This window comes from Chrysochloris asiatica, unplaced genomic scaffold (assembly GCF_000296735.1).
Source record: "Chrysochloris asiatica unplaced genomic scaffold, ChrAsi1.0 scaffold00019, whole genome shotgun sequence".
NCBI lineage: Eukaryota > Metazoa > Chordata > Mammalia > Afrosoricida > Chrysochloridae > Chrysochloris > Chrysochloris asiatica.
The window spans coordinates 18961730-18969029 of record NW_006408537.1 but is presented as its reverse complement, the minus strand read 5'-3'; positions in this window follow the sequence as shown (position 1 = coordinate 18969029).

Here is a 7300-nt window from a genome sequence, read left to right as displayed (position 1 = left end):
AACACAGAAGATGGCTGAAAAAAATTTGGTACACAAGGACAAATACTGTATGAGACCAAAGTTGTAGTAAGTTTTTTTAAAAAGCTTTCTTGATAAAAGAAACAATCTATGCTGGTTACAGAGTTGTTGTTGTTGGAATGTGCCATGGAGTCGATTCCAACTCATAGTGACCCTGTACAGGACTTCCGTGGATGTATATCTTTAAGGGAGCAGAAAGCATCATCTTTCTCCCACAGAATAGCTAGTAGTTTCGAACTGCTGATGCTGAGGTAGACAGCCCGATTTGTAACCACTATGCTACCAAAGCTCCTTTGGTTACAGAGTGGTGGAGGTGGTTATGTGGCATAGAGTCATTTCCTACTTATAGCGACACTGTGCAGGGTTTCTGAGGCTTTAAATCTTTACCTGTGTCATAGCTTTCAGAATCACAGCAACTCACAAGCCATTACAGTATGACAAACTGACAGATGAGTGAGTGGTGGGTATTTTAAATACCAACAGGGTCACCCATGGTGGATAGGTTTCAGATGAGCTTCCAGATGAAGACAGACTAGGAAGAAGGAGTGATGAACTACTTCCAAATATTTAGTCACTGAAACCTTATGAATAGCAGAGAAACACTGTCAGATATGCTGCCGGAAAATGAGCCCCTCAGATTGGAAGCCACTCAAAATGTGACTAAGCAAAAGCTGCCTCCTCAAAGTAGAGTTGACTGTGATGATGTGAAAGGAGCAACGCCCATGGGCGTAAAACCCAAAGACCCTTCATTTGCTGATGGGGCACAACTCAAAATGAAGAGAAACAGCTGTAAACATCCATTGAAAATCGGAACATGGAATGTACAAAGTATGAATCTGGGAAAATTGGAAGTTGTCAAAAATGAAATGGAACACATAAAAATTGGTACCTTAGGCATTATTGAGCTGAAATGGAATGGCATTAGCCATTCTGAATCAGACAACCACATGGTTTACTATGCTGGGAATGATAAATCTAAGAGGAATGGTGTTGCATTCATTGTCAAAAAGAACATACCTAGATCAGACATGAGGTACAATGCTGTCTGTGATAGGATACTATCCATGCGCCTACAGGGAAGCCCAGTTAATACCACTATTATTCAAATTTGAACACCAATCACTAAAGCGAGTGAGGATGAAATAGGAAAATTCTACCAACTTCTTCAGTCAGAAATTAGTCAAACATACAATCAAAATGTATTGATCATTACTGGTGATTGGAATACAAAAGTTGGGAGCAAGAGGAAGGATCAGTAGTTGGAAAATATGGCCTTGGTGATAGAAATGATGCTGGAGAATGCATGATATAATTCTGCAAAACCAATCATTTGTTCATTTCAAATACTTTCTTTACACAGTATAGAGATGACTATACACATGGACCACGTCAGATAGAATACATAGAAATCAAATTGACTACATCTGCGGAAAGAGACAATGGAAAAGCTCCATATAATCAGTCAAAACAGTTCCAGGGCAGAGTGTGGAACAAACCATCAATTGCTGTTGTTGTTGTTAGGTGCCATTAAGTCAGTATCGACCCATAGCGACCTTATGCACAGCAGAACAAAACACTGCCTTATCCTAGGCCAACCTCACTACTGTTATCTCGCTTGAGTCCATCGATGCTGCCACTTGGCCAATCCTTCTCGTTGCAGGTCTTCCTCTTTTTCTCTGACCTCCCAGCTTACCAAACATGATATCCTTCTCCAGTGACTGGTCCCTCCTGACCATATGTCCAAAATGTGAGAGATGAAGTTAGACCATCTTGGCCTCCAGGGCGCACTCTGGCTGCACTCCTTCTAAAATGGATCTATTGGTTTTTTGGGCAGCCCATGGCACTTTCATTATTCTCTTTCAACACCATAACTCAAAAGCATCAATTCTTCTATGGTCTTCCTTGTTCACTGTCCAGCTTTCTCATGCATATGGGGTTATTGAAAATACCATGGCTTGGGTCAGGTGCACGTTGGTCTTTAAGTTGACATCTTTGCTCTTCAAGAATTTAAAAAAGGTCTTGTGCAACAGATTTGCCCAATGCAATACGTTGTTTAATGTCTTGACTGCTGCTTCTGTGAGTGTTGACAGTTGATCCAAGATGTATGCAGTCCTTGACAATTTCAATCTTTTCTCCATTGATAAGAATGTTGTTTATTGGTTCAGTGCTGAGACCATATATTACTCATATGCAAATTCAAACTGAAGCTGAAGAAAATGCAAACAAGTCCACCAGAGCCAAAATACGACCTTGAATATATCCAACCTGAATTTAGAGATCATCTGAAGTACAGATTTTATATATTAAACACTAAAAGCCAAAGACAAGAAGAGTTGTGGGATGACTTCAAGAACATCATTCAAGAAGAAAGCAAAAAGTCATTAAGAAGACAAGAAAGAAAGAAAAGGTCAAAATGTATGTCAGAAGAGACACTGAAACTTGCTCTCCAGCGTAGAGATGCTTAAGCAAATGGAAGAAATGAGGAGGTCCAAGAGCTGAACAGAAAATTTCAAACATCAGCTCAAGACAATAAATCCAAATATTACAACAAAATGTGCAAAGATCAGGAATCAGAAAACCAAAAAGGAAACACACACTCAGCATTTCTCAGGCTGGGGGAACTGAAGAAAAAATTCAAGCCTCGACTTTTGTTATTGAAAGATTCTCTGGGCAAATTGTCGAATAATGCAGAAAGCATCAAGAGAAGATGGAAGGAATACACAGAGTCACTGTACCAAAAGGAAATGGCTAATGTTCAACCATTTCAAGAGGTAGCATATGATCAAGAGCCAATGATCCTGAAGGAGGAAGTCCAAGGTGCATTGAAGGAATTGGCAAAGAACAAGACACCAGATATCGATGCAATAAAAATGGAAATCTTTCAAGAAAATGAGGCAGCACAGGAGACACTCAGTCATCACTGCCAATAAATTTGGAAGACAACTATCTGGCCAACTGATTGGAAGAGATCCATATTTGTGCCCATTCCAAAGAGAGGTGGCCCAACGGAATGCAGAAATAATCAGACAATATTTTTGTTATGCAATGCTAGTAAAATGTTGCTAAAGGTAATGTAGAAATGGCTACAGTCATACATTGACAGAGAACTTCCAGAAGTTCGATCTGGATTCAGAAGAGGCCATGAAACGAGGACTATCATTCCTCATATCCGAGGCCTATTGGCTGAAAGCAGAGAATATCAGAAAGATGTTTACCTGTGCTTTATTGACTATACAAAGGCTTTTGATTGTGTGGATTATGACAAGCTATGGACAACATTGTGAAGTATGAGTATTCTGTAACACTTAAGTGTGCTCTGAGCAATCTGTACCTGGACCAAGAAACAGTTGTTTGAACAGAACATGGGAACACTGAATGGTTTAAAATTAAAAATGTTGTGCGATAAAGCTGTATTCTTTCACCATACATATTCAACCTGTATGCTGAGCAAATAATACGAGAAGCTGGGTTCTATGAAGAAAATCATGACATCAGGATTGGAGGAAGACTCAATAACAACCTGCGATATGCAGATGATACAACCTTGATCTCTGAAAGTGAAGAGGACTTAACACATTTACTGAGAAGATGAAAGAGTACAGCCTTAGGTATGGATTACATGTGAATGTAAAGAAAACAAAAATTCTCACCACTGGACCAATAAGCAACATTCTTATCAATGGAGAAAAGATTGAAGTTGTCAAAGACTTCATTCTTCTTGGATCAACTATCAACACACAAGGAAGCAGCAGTCAAGAAATCAAACAATGTATTGCATTAGGCAAATCTACTGCACAAGACCTTTTTCAAGTGTTAAAGTGCAAAGATGTCAGCTTGAGGACTAAGGTGCACCTGACCTAAGCTGTGCTATTTTCAATAATCACATATGCATGTGAAAGCTAGACAGTGAATAAGGAAGACGGGAGAAGAATTGATGCCTTTGAGTTATGGTGTTGGAGGAGAATATTGAAAGTTCCATGGGCTGCCAAAAGACCCAATAGATCTGCTTTAGAAGAAGTGCATACAGAGTGCTCCCTGGAGCCCAAGGTGGCCCAATTTCATCTCTCATACTTTGGATATATTGTCAGGAGGGACCAGTCACTGGAGATGGATATCATGTTTGGTAAGGTGGAGGGTCAGAGAAAAAGAGGAAGACCCCCAACTTGAAGGATAGGTTAAGTGTAAGCATCGGCGGGCTCAAGCGTGGCAACAGTGGTGAGTTTGGCCCAGGGTTGGGCAGTGTTTCGTTCTGCTGTGCATAGGATCACTGTGGTTCGGTGCTGACTCAATGTCACCTAACAACAACAACAACACATCTTTACGAGAGCAGAAAGCCTCATCTTTCTCCTGTGGAAAAGCTGGTACTTTTGAATTGCTAACCTTGTGGTTCAGAGCCCGATTAGGGAGGGAAAATTATACATGGGCTATAAGATTACATATCAATATGGGTGACAGGGCATGCAATAGACAAGAAAGAGGGAGGTTAGCAGATGAAAGTTGAAGTTACTAAGAGACACAGGGCAGAATGCCTTAGATAAAGTGAATAGAAGTAAATACTGTTAACTGTTGGTACATGGAGGGGATTGCAACCATGTAATGAAACAAACTACATGATTTGTTGAATATGACACTGGTATCTTCTCTGTAAACCTTCACACTATTCACACTAAAAAGTTGAAAGGAAAAAAAGTTAATGAAAAAATGGAATTAAAACATATTGGAATTAAAAAAAATACTTTTAGAAGCCTCTTGAGACTTAATGGTCCAGTGAATCTTCTGGCACTGTAGAACCAGCACAGTACTGCAAACAGCAAGATTGGCAGTTTAAACCCATCAGCTGCTCTTAGAAACCCTATACAGTGTCGCTATGTGTCATAACCTACTTGACAACACACAGCAACAACAACAGTGATCCAGTGGTTATACATTCAACTGTTAAATTAAAGATCAGTAATTTAAAATAACATTTCCATGATAGAAGGAGGTGGCAGTTTGCATCTATCAAGATTTACAATCTTGAAAATCCTGTGGGGCTGTCCTACTCTGTCCTTAAGGTTGCTTTGAGGTGGAATTGCCCCAAAAGCACTGGGTTTGTTTTTGTGTGTGTATGTGTGTGTTTACCTCAAGAAGGAAATTATTATAAAAGACAAAATTAGTTACTTCTCTTTGCAGGATTTCATTAACTAGCATAGAAATAAAGCACACATTCACAAAGCTAGAATGCTGTAGTTGTTAAGTGCCTTTGAGTCGATTCCAACCCATTGTTGTGGTTGTTAGGTGCCATCGAATCAGTACCGACTCATAGAGACCTTATGCACAGCAGAAGGGAACACTGCCCAATCCTGGGCCAGCCTCACAATTGTTGCCATGCTTGAGCCTGTTGATGCTGCCAGTTTGCCAGTCCATCTCACTGGGGGTCTTCCTCTTTTTCTCTGAACCTCCACCCTACCAAACATGATATTCTTCTCCAGGGATTGGTCCCTCCATAGTGACCCTATAGTAGGGTTTCCGAGAAGCAGCTTGTGAGCTTGAACCACTGACCTTGCAGTTCAAACAGCTTTGCAGTCTGTCTCATTAACCCACAGTGCCACACCAGGATTCCAGCAAATCTAGAATACATGAGTTCAAATTTGACTACAGTGTAAGCAAAGTGAAATAAATTACTAAGGATTATATTCTGAGATACTTTATCACACTACTCTAATAAATAGTGTTGCAGACCTGCAGACCCGGTCAGGAGTTCGAGGCCCTGTGGGCCTGAGTGTTGCAGACCATACAGGCCGCAGGCTCTGAGGAATAGACTCTAGCCACCTAGCAGACATAGCAAACTGTTTTTCATCTTAGTATTCAGTTATGTTTGTTATTAATTTCATACATGAGCCCTTGAAATCCACAGATAAATGTAAAAATCTCCTAAAGCCAAGACTGTAAAATTCTAAAGGCAAAGTTTTCCTCAAAAAATTCACTCAAGGTAAATGGGTGTCTTCCCGGGTCTTTGTTCTAAGGACAAAAGGACACCCTCCCTAAAGTATTTTCAGGTGCAGCCCCATTCACCCAGGCATCTTGCTTCCTGAGAAGCCCTGGCTGGGCAGCCTACTCAATGAGATTCCTTTCAATCCTTTTTCACCTTCCCCCATTGGAGATTAGGTGCTATAGATATGTTAATTTGCCTGGAGAAACCGAGTTGCTGCCCTGGGATTCGAACCTGAAAATTACCATGTAATAATTTGCTTGAATTTCTGGAAAATTAAGGATGTTAGATTATCAAGACAATTTGTGATGTATGGTTTAGAATTTGTACCTGTAAATCCTTGTGTCCTGTGTTGAACGATTAATTACATTTCACTTCTGTACCCCATTTTAACAAATCCCGCTTTCCTTTGTGTAAAGCTCCTCCCAGAAATAAAACTGGGCGCAGACCGAAGCCTGCATGCATTATGGCTTGCAGCTCGGGCAGGCTTTGCAGTTGGCAAGGTGTACAAATGGCATGCATAACCAAAATGTTTACAATGAAGGATCAGTCTGATGCCGCTTACGCATCCACCTTCGTTCCAGGGTGTCTAGGTGTCTCTCTTGTTGTGTCTTTGTGTGTACTCTTTATCTGTTGCTGTCGCCACCAGATCTCCCAACTTCGTGACCCAAACTCTCCTGTAGAGGCCGGCTCTCGACACAGTTTACTTTGTCAACAAAAAGCAAATATGTGTTATTAGAAGGTTCCATGGTAAATTCCTATGTGACTTAGTTTTTTTTTGTTTGTTTGTTTTTTCAATCTGGATTCAAATTGCTCTTTGCTTATCATTTTACTTTGCTTTCTATCATATCCTAAAATATGTCCATTGAAATAGCACCAGAATTTTGAAGTTTGAAAAGAATAGTCTGAGGGAAAAACATGTCTATTATTACTTAAGTTCTTTTAATTGATGTCTTACAGGGCATGTACTAACTTAATTAGATAGAATTGATAGGATTTAATGTGCAAAGTTTAAAATTTGACACTATGAAATTAATTATACCTAGCTTAACTAGAGTCACAGAGGGATATTTTCTATATATATTTCTAAATTTAACTGAAAACAAGTAGAGAAGGTTTAAAGATTTCATATATATAATTTAAATGGGCCCTATATCCATTATCTGTTCAAACAACTGCTTCTTGGTCTAGGTACAGATTTCTCAGAAGTACAATTAAGTGTTCTGGAATACTCATACTTCTCAATGTTATCTATAGCTTGTCATGATCCACACAATCAAAAGCCTTTGCGTAGTCAATAAAGCACAGGTA